Source organism: Talpa occidentalis, unplaced genomic scaffold (assembly GCF_014898055.3).
Source record: "Talpa occidentalis isolate TD23 unplaced genomic scaffold, MPIMG_talOcc4v2.1 talOcc4.4, whole genome shotgun sequence".
NCBI lineage: Eukaryota > Metazoa > Chordata > Mammalia > Eulipotyphla > Talpidae > Talpa > Talpa occidentalis.
The window spans coordinates 105,784,082-105,800,391 of NW_023604295.1; the positions used below are offsets into that span (position 1 = coordinate 105,784,082).

General features: G+C 37.2%; 1 protein-coding gene and 1 non-coding gene across 6 annotated transcripts in view; one reads left to right on the top strand and one right to left on the bottom strand.

Annotated features, from left to right (window-relative positions):
• Positions 1 to 16,310, top strand: part of DLC1 (DLC1 Rho GTPase activating protein) — a 365,361-nt gene that overhangs the window by 232,117 nt on the left and 116,934 nt on the right. The gene's annotated exons all lie outside the window — the stretch shown is intronic.
• Positions 1,552 to 1,655, bottom strand: LOC119258316 (U6 spliceosomal RNA). The gene has a single exon (XR_005128187.1). It is a non-coding gene; the product is annotated as a U6 spliceosomal RNA (small nuclear RNA).

Sequence of the window (16,310 nt, forward strand, 5' to 3'; positions counted from 1 at the left end):
CTTGACTTCCAGGTAACATCACACTATCTGGTTTTGCTTTGTCTTTCCAACTACACTGTGCACTCTGAAGGTAGTGCCTCTACTTCACTATATGTTCTCACCTCCCCCAGCAGAATGCCCATAGTGGGCTTAGGAAATGCTCAGCTTCTGAGTGTTCCAGGTAACCCCAGGCTCCACCTAGAGGCACACCTCAAAGATCATGTCACCACTGGAGAGGACTGGATTTTGTGAGCTTCCAGGAAATTGGGCTGACTCCTCTTGTTAACTGTATAACCCAGGGCCACAGTTGGCCAGGATCTGCCTTGCCCAAGGGCTCTCAAACAAAAGGACACTTAAGCAGTGACATCCAGCCTATTCTCAGATCTCTAAGTGCTGGAGGGGAGCTGTGGCACCTGAGGAAAGGAGGCCTTTTTCTAATTTATTAAAAGCTACTGACACCTCTCCAAGCCCCACACTTATGGGGCATATCTTCTGAGAGGGCACCTTTTTCTAATTTACCTGAAGTTTCACATGGGTTTTCAAAGGTTCAAATATAACCAGTGGAGAGGAAAAATGATCAAAATTAATTTAATGAACTGATATATTTTAGTTTTATATTGTCACATGAAATATATAGAGAGATACAGATATATAAATATATATATATTTTTAACTTCCTTTAATGAGTAAATGCATCGGGCCTCCCTGGTGGCACAGGGGTTAAAGTCTCAGCACTATCAAGCTATCCCAGCCATTGAAACACTAGTTCTATCCCCCAGCCAGGGAGCTGACCCACATGGCACAGCAGACCTCTCCTGTCTCTCACCTGCTGCTCCCCTCAGCAGTATGTTTCTGTAGATCTGCCTATTCTGCTCCCTACTCTGTCTCTGGTGAATCCTGTCAACCCCACACCCACCCCATACACACACCTCTGGCCTACACTCCAATTCTTATATGCATAAATAAAAATAAATCCTCTTTAAAAAGAATCTAGCAGTAGAAATGCATCTATCCATATAAATACATGTGTTGGTATATGCATCTTTATACATACATATTCACAGAACATGAAGATCTTGATTTGGGATAAAAATGAGGGTAAATGCAAGCCTAAATATTTAAGAGTAGAGAGCTACCCAATATTTATTAACTTCCACCAAAGGATGACAGATGAGGTGTTTACCTGCTCATCTAGTCATTCATTCTGTCAACATGTATACTGGGTCCAAATTATTCTTAAGTGATTAGTTATGACTCAAGAAGAGATATGTGACTCGTTCTTCTCTGGAGATACTACAAATAGTTCAGCAGTGTGATCAGAAAAGCCAACAAATGCTAGGAATCTGGACACTTCAAGCTTTACCTTTTCCCTCTTTAATATGTGTGCATCTAGTTCTGAGTCTCCGTGTATGGTTTTGTCCACTGCACTGCTGGACCTTCCTTAGAAGAGCACATTACACAACTTAAGGGACCTACAACTTCTGTGTGAGAATAATTTTTATATAATTCACAAATGATTAAAATTGGAAGGGACTTTGAAGCCATCTAAACCATATTTTTTTTCCTTATCTTAAAAATATCAAATGCTTCATGAATTTGTGTGTCATCCTTGCCCAGGGGCCATGCGAGTCTTCTCTGAATCATTCCAACTTTTTGTTTTTAAAGATTTATTTTTATTTGTGCATACAAGAACTGGGGTACAGGACAGAGGTATGGGAGGGTGAGAGAATTTACCAGAGAGAGTGGGTAGAGTGGGGAGCAGAACAGGCAGATCTACTGAAATACACTGCTGAGAGGAGCAGCAGGCGAGACAGGAGAGGTCTGCTGTGCCATGTGGGTCCCCTCCCTGGCCAGTGTTTAACTGACAACCCTGTCTTTAACCCCTGCACCACCAGGGGGGCCCCTGTATCATTTCAACTTTATTATTATTATTATTATTTTAAGATTTATTTATTTATACAAGCACTGGATACAGTCAGAAGCGCAGGAGGGTGAGAGAATTCACCAGAGCCAGAGCAGGGAGCAGAGCAGGCAGAAGGACCGAAGTACACTGCTGAGGGGAGCAGCGGGCGGCAGGAGGGGTCTGCGCGCCATGTGGGACCCTCGCCCAGCGGCCGGGGATCAAACCAGCGCTGCAGAGGCTTCAGGCAGCTTTGCAGCCCAGCGCCCAGCCCAGCCCCGCTGTGCCACCGGGGAGGCCCTCATTTCAACTTTAGTACACATGCTGCTGGAGTGAAATTTCTTCATTTCACAGAGAGAAGATTGAAATCTGGAAAGATTTAATGATTTGTATTTACTTCTTATTTTAAAAAGGTCAAATTATTTTTATCAACCACTTCTCCACTTTCACCCTAACTCCTGGAAGCCAGTAACATGTAGCTATAGCTTTGTTTTTCCTGTATGAACTGTTCACATAGGCAAGTAAATGCACCTTTTCAGACAGAGATGCTCTTGTGATATTAATATAAAGTTGTGTTTATTTTAATAAACTCATAATAAAAAGTGATAATCATTGCATTGTATTCTACTTATCCTAAATATACTTGACTTAGTCTTTTGGATCAATTTCCAAAGCAACTATAATAAAATTTACCTGTCTCAAGGTTGTAACAGGAATATTGTCAAGGTTTAATAATTTTTTTAAAGAACTCAAGAATCTATAGTTTAACATGTTCAAATTACAGTTTTTCTTTTGTTCACTGTAGACATTATCATAGATAATTGCCTATGGGTATGGATAAAACAAGTGTGTGACAAGGTTGACAGCCTAATTAGTAGATTAAGGATTTTAAGTTTTAATTCTGTTTTTAGCAACAATTTACAAAGAAAAGTAGACAGAAACTTTTAATCACATCTCCCATTAGTTAAGATACAATGACACCATTCTCTGATGTCAGACAATGAACTCCAACTAAGATTGGTAAAAAGAATTGAACTAATAAATACAGTCCTTGAAATTTATAGAAAACCAAGAATCTTGTAATATTATATACCTCTAAAGCTACAGTAGATTCTGCCCTCAACTTTCTTTTTATCCTTAAGTAAATTAACTAATTTTTATCTTACTTGGTTTTAAATATTTTATATTCACAGAATGTATATTATATTTACCGCAAATATGCTATTCAAAAATAAGCTCCACTTCAACTTCAGAAAATGGGTAAATTCTTAATTACAGTTTTTTAAGTGTCATTTTACCTTCTACTGCATCCTGCTTCCTACTATTAGTATTTTGTATAAGATGTACCAAAGGTTCTAGTTTTCAAAAAATCCTTCTGAAAAAGGATTTCAGCTATTTATAGTCCTTTCTCCTCCACGTTGCCTTAATGGGTGCTTTTAAATCTATTAGAAATTAAAGGTTGCCAAGGCTGGATGTGTATGTGGCAATTTGTCCAAATTAACTTATTACTGTGGTCTGGTGGATAATGATAAGCCATCTGGCTCCATTTCTTGAGAAATATTCTCCAAAAGAGTGATCTCTGGGAGAAAATTTAATTAACATTCACTTAAAAAGAATTTCTAGTTAGCCTATGGATTAAACCTATGGAGTAATTGTTGTTAAATTTTATCTTAGAGAGATTATATTTTATTTCAATGTTCCATCTGCTACACAAGAAAGTTCACACAAATGACCCCCAGATTAACTATTTTTAAACACAAATTTAGAGAATGAGACACTGGATACATTTGTCATTCTGTGAAAATAAGAAATAAGTTAGAAGTTAGATGATAATAAGTTTAGAGATATTAAATATACGAATCTCCTAGGATTGTCCTCAATCCTTGCAGGGACTGCTGTGTATTCTCTCCACATTTTCCTTATATTCCCCAAATGAAAAATGGCACCAGCATGAGACCCAGTTTTTAACTATTATCTCATCTCATGGATGTAAATAAGGCCATTATTATGGTTGGTTCATTGAATAGGACTCCATGGCCAAAGGATATATTTCATTTTAATCTGAAAACTCAGAGTAAAAGATAAAATATATCTGCTCCTTTTACTACCTCCCCCCAACTTTTCATTACTAAATAACTATACTTACAAATACATAAGCAAATTATAACATGTTTTCATTGTTAAATGACTGGTTAAGACTCAGAATAAAAGTGATCAGAAATATATGGAATATAAAGTAATTAAATAAAGGACCAAAGGCAAACTTTCAAACAGATCCTTGAAACCTGACCACAGTTCTGAAGCATTGGGAGGGTGGGGGGAGGGAGAAAGAGGAGAGGAAGCAGTTGGGAGGTAGGGAGGAGGAGGGAGAGCATAATGGACTATGGTGGAAGATTATGGGTGCTTGGTGGTAGGAAAACTATGATGACCCCACCTGAGGGGAGAAATCTTATATTGTGAAAAAATTAACAAGGATGTAAAAATAAAGACAAAATAAATAAATAAAAATAATCAGAAATAACTGTGATCATAAATAAATTGGCTATTAATAAAATGCATATACATGGCTATACAACTTATATTCCCTACACAACTTGATTTTCCTTTGGGGAAACAAAGGCAAATGTTAAAAATACACAAATTACTCCATTTTTAAAATGGCTCCTTTTCATTGCTGTAAATTCACTAAACTTTACCTTTTCGAATTGATAGACCTTGGCAACTGGTACTCAGTGTGCGATTTGTACAATAATTACATATGTCCCACAGACATAGTACAATGCATCCAGAGTGTATCCAGCTGCAGGCCTCAGTTGCAAGAGCATGAAGATAATGCTCCTATACCTCAGGGGACATGGAGGAGCAGGACATCCCACCCACTTTGCCCTCATCATGGCCCACTCTGAGTAGGTTGGCCTTACTGTCTCAACCTCCACACAGAATCTTTTATTTCTACCTATGCCTTATGGATTCAGAACAACTTTCAGAAGCTGCAAAATGTGTAAAGGCATCTTTCTGTGGGGCAAACAGCATAGGCTTTAGAGTAACTAAGAGTTGGGTTCAGATTCTTTCTTAACAGCTAAATAGTGAGTCACCTGGGCAAGGTACTTAACTTCTGAATATCAGTGTTATTGTTCCCCTCAAAATAGGCACAATAACATCTTATTGATAGATTGTAATGATGTTTAAGTGAAACAACTCAGGTGAAGTAGTAATATCAATAGCTGGAACAGAACCTGTACTTAGGAAATGAATTTTTATCTCTTTTTCTGGAAAAAAAAAAAAAGGAACAAAATCACACACACAGAGAATAAGAAGAATTAACAAAGTTAGTTGAAGCTTCAGGCCTCAGATTCAGTCTTGACTTTTATTAAGGGTCTTGCTAAGATTTATGTGTCTTCTTTTGAAATAACAACATTTACAAATCAGTTGTTTTTTGATTTTTTGATTTTTTTGTTTTACAAAAATCTTTTTTGTGACGTGTGACGTGTGTCTGAAGAGATGTGATGCCTCTGAACCACATACAGTGTTGTTACTGCAATTAAAAAAGGAGAGAAAGAAAAATAAAAAAAATCTAATTTTCTTTGCCAGGACCCTATGCCAAAAACCTATAATATTAAGATTTTCAACATTCATGTGACTTTTCTGATTTAGTATGGCTTCAAACTTTAATCTATACAACTCTCCAGTGTCCACTTGACAAATATAATTTACATGTTTCATTGTTTTCTTTTAAATGGAATTTAAGACAGATTTTTAGAAAAGGAACAAAGCAAAGGTATTCTACCACTTAGGACATGTTCTCCTATCTAGATGCTTTTGTTTCAAGTTGGTAAGTCTAAGTAAGATAGAGTCCTTTTCATTTTTAATGCTGTCTTTTCATTTTCTTATATACAGAACTTTTCTTCATGGGCTAAGTGTAATTGTCTTTGATGAATTATATCACCAAAATATAAGTTTGAATTAAAGCTTATTTAAGGATGCTAAATAGAATTAGTCTAGGATGCTTATCTAAACAGGAAATAGGGGGCCTCCCCAGTGGCGCAGCGGTTGAGCGCTGGGTTGAGAAGCTGCCCGCAGCCTCTGTAGCGCCGACTCGATCCCCGGCTGCTCCCTGGCCACCGGAGGAGGGTCCCACATGGCACGCAGACCTCTCCTGCCACCTGCTGCTCCCCTCAGCTCCCCTCAGCAGTGTACCTCAGTCCCTCTGCCTGCTCTGCTCCCCGCTCTGGCTCTGGTGAATTCTCTCACCCTCCCGCACTTCTGACTGTACCCAGTGCTTGTATAAATAAATAAATAAATAAATAAATAAACAGGAAATAGACTTGAAATAGACTCAATCTAAACTACCCAACTACTTGCTAAATATTTTATTGGAACTTGTTTTTGTCTTTAAGTATTGGATGAGGTACCAGTATCTAGAGTTAATTGCATGTTCTTATCTTTTTTTTTTAAATACAAATAAGGATTAAGTATTATGAAAAGTAACTGTAGCATGACTGAAATTTTACACTGACTTGAATACACTCCATTATTTTAAAGATAGGAAAGAGACAAAAGAAAACATTTACTTCTCATAACTTGTGCATAGTTAAAACTTCTGAGGTTTTTAGTGTGATTATGCTAGCCTCAGAGGAGATGACAAACCAATAGAATTAATCTCCCTGCAACCAAGACTCCTTTATTCTCCAAGATTTGTGACATCTGAAGGTTGTGTTTATTTTGTACCAAATAGCTTGATGAAAATGAGCAATTCAATCATATACAAGCATTAGAACATTGCACTGATAAAGTATCCAGATGACATTCAATTTATTCCACTTTCATTCTTGAATTTAAATATTTTATTGAAACCGAAGAAATATGATAGAAGATGAGGTACATTTTGGGATTATGTGACTGTTATTTGAAATCCTTACGGCATACATTCTTATCCTTTGCAAATTTCCGATTTGAAATATATTCCATGAGCCAAATAAAATATTGAAAATAATATTCAGTCTTTAAAATAACTTATTTTTTGAGTAACAAAATTTAAATATTAGTAAGAAAAAAGAAAATTAAAAATGTATTGAAATTTGTCTCAAATGAAAATGGTATTTGTCTGTAAGTAGGACAACTATCTCTAAGGGTTTTAGACAAATGTAGACCAGAGTTGTAATTTAGCTATTTAGCAGTAGTCAACAGTTTGAATAAACACAGTATTTTAATACTCATTTTGATAAGTATGACATTATTTCTCCAGAAATTATTGTTGCTCCTTCAGAGAAAGCATACAAAGCAACAGAACCACTAAAGAATATCTTTATTTCCTTTATATTAAAAAAAATGTAGCTTTATCTATCACAAGAAACACTGTAATTAGATAACGATTTCTAAGGACTCTAATACAGTGTGATATTTTATGCATGTGCTAACTGGTACTTTAAAATTCCGAAAGTGATGAGGTAACTTACAATTGCCAAGGCAACATTCACGTCACTTGAAATGAACATCAGCCTTGGCACTCGCCACACTCCAAGGCTCTGGTTGAATAATCAGGTTGAAATGACAGAGAAATCACACTGACTACATATTTGCTTTGTGTTTGTATGTGATTGACTGTGGAGGAAGAAAATTCTAAGCTATCCCAAAAACAACCCCCTCCTAGCTCCAGCATTCATTGTTCCAGAACGATTGATCTGTAGTCTCTCCCTCTATAAGCTTAGTTTTTCCCACCCATGATACTGTTTTGCCAATGATCCCACACTGCACTGCTGCAGACACCAACGGCCCAGAAAGGTAGGATGACCTCATTATTTAAGAAAATAGTTGCTACCGTACCACACTGACCAAATAACTAAGAACCCAAGAAAGGCCGTTGCAATGGTCTTAGTGTGAACAAAAGTAAACACAGTGAGTTAGACTGGTTGTGCTAGATATGCAGGAGTTCTTGTGTAATTTGTGTTTTATAGAGATCCTAACAGCTGGATCCAGCAACCTATTTTAAAAATCCACAGATTCCCTTTACAAAGAAGTAACAACCAAGTATATTGACATATGTTATTATGGTTCAGAGTTCAAATTGTCTTTTAACTAATTTGAGCACAGTGATGTGCTCGGTGAAGTATGCTGTGCGACTGAACAAGTCGTATCTCAGTCCCCTCCTCTGTTACATAAGAGAGCGGTACAAGATAATCCCTCAGGCATCTCCTGCCTCTGACAATCATTGACTTGAAGTGTAAAATACTATGAAGAATCTTGGGCCAATGAAAGAAAAAAAAATGAAAGAAATTTCTGTTTGCTTATCTATATATTCTTTCTAAAAGAAATATAAATATATTCCTTTTGTAAGTGAAGAAGTAATAACTGTTCTGAATCAGATTTCTTATTTAATATTTAGAGAATAAAAACTCTAAGGATCATCTAATTTAACAAGTGAGGTCAGAGGGGCGCAAGGTTGCATAATTTTCCCAAAATGTACACAGTAGTTAATGGTGAATCTAGGATCCCAACCAAATTCCTTGGCCCCCAACCCCAAGGCTAGTCTTTGGTGACACACATGAAACATTAGACATAAAGTGGTAATCATCTCCATCAGTTAACAAGAATAAAAAACCTTCACGTGATTTTTTTCAATCTCCCATCAGGATTTAAAAGACATTGAGTCATAGTAATAAAACCAAGAATTTGAAGAACGTTAAGGCTGAGCACTTGTTTGTCAAGTACACAAGTCCTGCCATATACCAACCCCACTTTCTCCTGTACTGGCCGGGATTCCTCTCCCCAGTCACCTTCCTGTGCATTTCACTGAGGCTATCTATCATTCTTCATCTCCCCAAAACCTAAAAGAAGAGTGACATTAGCTCTCCTGCATTCCTTGTAACCTAACCTTGCTTTATGGTTTCATTTTAATTTATCAGTACCACAAAACAAGAATTTACGTAAAGAAATAAAAGCAATAGACTGAAAAAAACATTTCTGCATGCCTATTTCCTGTTTATAGAAGCATCGTAGACTAATTCTAATTAGCATCGTTAAATGAGCTTTAATTAGAACTTATATTTTGGTGATATAATTCATCAAAGACAATTACGTATCCAAGGTGTTCTTGACTCTTGGCTGAGGTCCTTTCTGGTGGGGTCTCTATCACAGCAGCATAGACTGAATATAGTATTTTTGAAGAAATCAGATAATCACTGTTTACTGGCTGAGTGTAAGAAATGGTTTATTGGCTAGTATTAATAAAACATCAAAGTCCTTTCTTAGAAAGCAGTGTCCTTTACCTCCTGTTTGGTGTACATGAAATCAGTGAGCCTAATAAAGTAGGGAAGGCTCATTAAGAAGAACAACAAAGTTGTCAGTGTCCTTTATGAGCGGCTGGCCACCACAGATGAGATCAAAGCACCCTCAGTGGTGTCTGTACATCTGTTTTCTTTTTATCCAGCATGTTATTTGGTTGGTTGGTTGACAACATCAAAGCTTTTGGCCGTTAGGTTCTTTGGTCCACATGGGACCGAATTCATTTTACTAATCCATCTGGTCTAAGATGTAAATATTTTTGATAACTGGAGTTTAACGATTTGAGTGAAATGAATAGATTTTTCATTTATTGTGAGTTTTTAGGGGCCGGGTTGTCTTCATCAGTCTGGAAGTAGAGAGTGTTAGTGCACATATCTTATGAAGTTACCCATTTTCAATAAGGAAATATCTTTTTTTTTTTTAATATTAAATTTTATTTTTATATTCCCCCATACAATTGCAAATGCTCCATTCTGACCCCAATCCTTCCCCTCCCGCCCCCCACCCCCCAAAAAGTGTCTCTGGTTCATAGTTTTTTGTTGATTTTGATTTTCACTTTCTTATATTCATTTTCCTGGTCCCTTATTTAAGTTTTCTAGATTCCTGCTATGAGTGAGACCATCCGGTATTTTTCTTTTTCTTTTTGGCTTATTTCGCTGAGCATGATCCCTTCCAGTGCCATCCATGTTGCTGCAAATTGCATGTGTTTATCTTTTTTGAATGCTGAGTAATATTCCATGGTATATATGTACCACATCTTCTTGATCCAGTCATCTATTTTTGGGCATTTGGGTTGTTTCCAAAGCTTAGCTATTGTAAACAGTGCTGCTATAAACATAGGAGTGCAGGTGCTCTTTGGAATTGATGTTTCTGTGTCCTTTGGGTAAATACCTAGGAGGGGAATTGCTGGATCATATGGAAGCTCTATGTTTAGTAGGTCCAGAAATCTCCACACAGCTCTCCATAGTGGTTGGACCAGTTTGCACTCCCACCAACAGTGCACAAGAGTTCCTTTTTCTCCACATCCTCGCCAACATTTGTTGTTGCTAGTTTTTTTAATATGTGCCATTCTCACTGGTGTGAGATGGTATCTCAAGGTAGTTTTGATTTGCATTTCCCTGATTACAAGTGATGTTGAACATTTTTTCATATGTCTGCTGGCCATTTGCATTTCCTCTTCAGAGAAGTTTCTTTTTAGCTCTTCTGCCCATTTTTTGACTGGATTATTTTCTTTGTTGTTGCTGAGTCTCATCAGCTCTTTGCAGATTTTTGTGATCAGTCCTTTATCATTAGTGTTGGGTGCAAAAATGTTCTCCCAGTTGGTGGGGTTTCTATCTTATAAGATTGAGAATCTTGCACTAAATCTCTCTCCAAGAAAGAATGCTGTCTCTCCCCTTTCCTACATTTTTTCCTCCCCTCTCTTTTTCTCTCTCATTCTAAAATAGTTTTATCGATACACAATTCACCCATTTAATTCACCCATTCAATAGTTTTAGTATACTCACAGTTATATAATTATAGAATGTTTCATTAACTCCAAAAAAAACCCTGTATCAAATCAACATATTGAGCACTGGTTTTTAAAAAAAATTTATTTATGCATACAAGAACTGGGGTGTAGGCCAGAGGTCCATGGAATGGGAGAGGGGTGAGAGGCTTCAGGGAAGCAGAACAGGTGGATACACTTTTGAGGGGAGCAGTGGGTGAGTCAGGAGTGGTCTGCTGCACATTGTGGGTTGCTCCCTGGCTGGGGATCGAACCGGTCCTGCAGTGGCTAGTGATAGCTTGATAGTGCTGTGTTTAACCCCTGTGCCACCAGGGAGGCCCTGAACATTTTTTATATTGATCAATGGAATTATACAAATGTGGTCCTTGATGAATGACTTTTTTCACTTGATATAATGTTTGCAAGGTTCCTAATGTTGTAGTATGTGTCAGTACTTCTATTTTTATTACCTAAAGATATTCCATTGTACATATATACCACAATTTATTTATCTACTTATCAGTTGATGGACTTTTGAGTTATTTTACTTTTTTGGTTATTATGAATAATGCTGCTATGAATATTCATGTATAAGTTGTTGAATATACATATATTTTATTTTCCACTGAATATATATATCAAGGAGTGGAATTGTTGGGTCATATGGTAACTTTATGTTTAACCTTTTAAGAAAGTGTCAGGTTCTTGTCTAAAGCGGCTGTACCGCTGTACATTTTTACCAGTAGTGTGTGAGAGTTCCATTTCCTCCACATTCTCATCAACATTTGTCACTGTATTTTTTATTGTAGTCATCCTAGTGGATGTGACATAGTGTCTTTTTCTAATTTGAGCTGGCATTTTCCATGTTTTATTTATGGCTATGATATTGAAGTTCTTCTTGTGCTTATTGGCTATTAATATGTCATCTTTGGAGAAGTATTTACCCAGATATTTTTCCATTTCCTAGATGATTAAGTTGAGGCTCAGAGAGGTTTGTGGTTTACCCAATATTAAACACTAAGTTAGTAGCAAAGTAGTAGTATTCTCTGGAGTACATGCATTTTTGTTACTATTTCCTCAAGATGCAGGTTCTGTGGTTATATGGGGTTTTCTAATACCAATGTACACACTCGGGGGGGATAGGACTATGTGTTGCAAAAAATGGTAAAAAGATAAATTGTAGAGGTATTTCATATCTTGTAGTTATAACTTTCACTACTTTATTGTGACATAGGCAATTATTTAACTTCTCACATTTGGGCATCATGTACAGATAAGAAAAATTATTATAAAAAAACATTTTATAGATCTAGCTTGATAGATTTTGTATTACATTGGTTGAACTTTGGCCTGACTATTTTAATGCATATATATATATATATATATATATATATAGAGAGAGAGAGAGAGAGAGAGAGAGAGAGAGAGAGAGAGCTGGTGTTTAGACTGAACTTAATCTTAAGTGTGATAAGGTACTTTACTGCATGTGTCCCCTGCTCTATTCCCTTCAACTCTGTTTTTATATTAGAAAATAGGATCATTGTAATATTTCACAGAATTGTTGGGAAGATTACAAGAAATTATGTATATCTTGGTATTTTGTAATCTCTAAATCTCTACATACATGTGAATAATTATTATTTTTGCAGCAAAGTGAAATGGCTATGGTAACTTATAATAATATTACGAGAGTTTTTTTCCTCTTTGAGTTTGTATATTTAGCAAGATTGGTTTCAGAAATAATTTTTATTTCCTCTATAGCGACTCATGACTCCTTTTAGGAGTTTCCTGTTCATACAAACAGGAAATACACAATTAGCAGAGAACATTTAAATTATATTAAAAGAGATTTTGCAGGGCCTCCCCGGTGGCGCAGCGGTTGAGCGCTGGGTTGCGAAGCTGCCCGCAGCCTCTGCAGCGCCGGTTCGATCCCCGGCTGCTCCCCAGCCACCGGAGGAGGGTCCCACATGGCACGCAGACCTCTCCTGCCGCCCGCTGCTCCCCTCAGCAGTGTGCTTCGGTCCTTCTGCCTGTTCTGCTCCCCGCCCTGGTTCTGGTGAATTCTCTCACCCTCCCGCGCTTCTGACTGTACCCAGTGCTTATACAAATAAATAAATAAATCTTAAAAAAAAAAAGAGAGATTTTGCAAATTGTACATTTGATAAAGTATTTGTATCTAGAATATAGGAAAGACCCATAACTCAATATTTGAAAGACAATGTTATCACTAAAATAAGCAGGAAGTTCAGAATAAGGTCAATAGTCCTGTCCTTGTTCCCCATAATCTACAGAGAGTACTCATTTGTACCCAGGTTTTGGCCACAGATGTTCATAAATATTACCACCTCCCAGGGTTAGGTCATGGGTTTCCAGTTTAGTCTGTCCCTAAGATTTTAGTTTGAACCATTTAAAGAAAACTCAGAACCAATCAAGTGTGTGCTAGGACAATCTACATTAGTAGGCCAAAATCTTCTGTTAAAGCAAAGCCTCATTCCAGGGTTCCCAAAGCTACAAAGAATCAAAGGGAATCAAAGATGTATTAGTCACAGAAAATGAAAGTAGCCTCCATTCCTATATAGAAAAAAAATGTTTTCTGAAGCAAAAATCAGGTTATATCATCTGACAGAAGAGAAAATTGTGCATATAGGCCACTCTGGAAAATCTGAGACCTGGGATCCCCATATTTTTCTCACTTCCAGTAGATATTAGCATTGAGAGAGAGAAAGAGAGAGGGAGAGAGAGAGAGAGAGAGAGAGAGAGGAGAGAAATATTATTTAGTCATTAAAAAGAATGAAATCTTGCTATTTTGCAACAATGTGGAGGCACCTTGAAGGAGTCATGATAAGTAAAATGTCAGACAGAGAAAGACAAATACTTCAGGATCTCAATTAGGTAAAATCTTTAAAATCAACAACAAAACAGGTTATAGGAAGGGAGAACAGATTGATGGTTGTCAGAGGTGGGGGAGGTTAGAGGTAGGCAAAATAGGTGAAGGAGGCCAAAAGGTACAAACTTCCAGATATAAAATAAATAAGTCGGGCCTCCCCTGGTGGCGCAGTGGTTGAGTGCTGGGCTGCGAGGCTGCCCACAGCCTCTGCAGTGCCAGTTTGATCCCCGGCCTCCGGCCAGGGTCCCACATGGAGCACAGACCTCTCCTGCCACGCCTTCTGCTCCCCTCAGCAGTGTATTTCATCAGTCTGCCTGTTCTGTTCCCCGCTCTGGCTCTGGTGAATTCTTTCACCCTCCCATGCTTCTGACTTTACCCAGTGCTTGTATAAATAAATAAATAATTTTTAAAAAATAATAAAACAAAATAAATAAGTCATGTCCAATATGATGACTGTAATTAATAATACTGTATGGCATAGCTGAAAGTTGCTTAGAGAGTAAATCTGAAAAGTTCTCATCACATGAAAAACAATTTGTAATTACTTATGGTGATGGGTAGTACCTATACTTATGGGGGTGATTATTTTAGAAAATAAAAAATATTAAAGTATTATGCCATATACCTAAAGCTAATACTGGATTGTTGGAAAAGGCATGACACATTTTTGCATAGAAAACAGAAAAAATACATCATGACTTTTCCAACAGCCCAATGTAATGTTATATGTCAATTATACCCTAATTAAAAAAATATTAACAGAGTGTTACATTTAAATTGAGTAGTCAATTGTGGGGGGGGGAATAATTTTCCAACTATGGAAAAAAGAAAATCTCTTTTTTGCCAAAAATAGACTCTTGGAGATGGGCACCTCCCCTTGTATGTGTTATACATTCAATTTAAAGTTCTTAATGCCCTTTTAATCTGTCGTGAGATCAGAAATATCTTGGGATGGGGGAAGGGAGAATGAATAAGATGTTTGCCCTCTCTTGTTGTCTGGCTGTAGGTGCCAGTCAGGTTGTTCACATTCTTTTCTGAATTCTGTTGGACAAATCTCTCGACTCACCCTGTTTGGGAAATCTTCAAATGTAAATGTGATGATTACATTGGTTTGAGTGCTTAAAGAACTAGGCCTTTGAAAATGTCCTGGGCTACTTCAGCAGTCCTAGGGAATTTGCTCTCAGTCAAGAACCACTTTTAAATAGAAGTATGACATTTTTTTTAAGTCAGAACTCCCACATCTTTACATAAGAATATTCATTCTCTATTTAAAAAATTTCATCGTGGTATAGAAGAAATAGACATTTCCGCCCTGTGCAACAGACCTTAATCAGTTGAGATTAAGTGGCTAGACTCTCTAAGAATTCTTCAGATTGACCTTTCGTTTCCTGATACAGATAGGAAAGTTCATTGAAAACCTAACAAAGTAAAGAATGGTGGAACCCCTAATCCGGGAGGACATCTTTTTGCAATTACCTAGAAAATTCCTAAGGAAGCTTCCAACTTTCTCTTTTTTGTTGATGTCTTTATTGGTTAACTAACTTGATGTTTAATGCTGCCATGAGATGAGTAAATAATTAGGCCTTTGGCCTGGGAGGGGTAGCTACAGTAGAGATAGTAGGAAAAAGAAAAATCTACAGCTACAGGAGGCTTCTGTAGAGACTGCCATACCTTTCCCTTACTGTGCACACTGTCCTGTGCTAATATTGGGAAGTAAAATATTGTTTAGGAGGAAGTAGCTCCTTGAGGAAGGAAGTGGGCAGTGCAGGAAAAACAAATCAGAACTTTCCCAGAATAGAATTCACCTCTGACCACCTCTTAAAGCTCCCCACCCCATGTCTTAGTCCTGCCAGATAGGGACACACATGTCAAAATCTGTCTAAGCTTGTCCTTGCCCAAAGGCAATCGCGAATATTCTGAAATTAATGGCACTGGCATTTATACTTTGAAGATAGCATGTAGACTCTCAAGTGCTCAATAAACAGATGAGTCTACAGCAATATTCTCACTTTGTAAAGAATTTTACATTCTTTCAACAGCAGCTTAGGAGCAAAAATGTAATGATATAGTGGCCATTTATTTCATGGGTAAGCTCTTCTAACCAACGGGACCAAAATCTACTAATAGGCAATGAGATCCTCTAAAAAATAGACTCCAGTTTAGTGTATACATATTTCAGAAACCTAACAGATACTATTTTTACCAAAGATTCACTATTTCTATGAAAGTGTTATAGGTGCTTTATAGCGTAAACAAATTTAATGTACTTAGTCCCCCAAAGAATTTCAGCAATCTTGGAAGAGTAATTCCTTTGCTGGTCACTTGGATCCAAGTAATTTATATTTATTATTATTATTATTATTACCACTTTTACTTAGCATTGATATCTCATAGTTCTGGAGACTGTGAAGTTTGAAATCAAGGTGCTAGGATATTCAGTAGGGGTCGCTTCTTATTTTCTTTCTGAACTCTCATCAGAATTGCCCTTAATAACAATGACAATATTCTTCCTCTTAGATTTTTCTAGCATGTACCTCAAAACTTTTCCGCCTCTGTGAGAGTCCCACTCCAGTCACTTAAGTCACTGCTCACAAACCTTCAGAAGTAACTCCATTGCTTTTGAAGTAAAGTTCAAACACTTTCGACTGGTACTCCATAATTTTGACCACTGCTTTTCCAGGCTTCCCCACTCTTCTTGCACTCTGCATTCCAATCACCCTGGCATGCACATATTTCAGGAGCATAGATCATTTTTCCCTCTTCTGTGGTGGTGAACA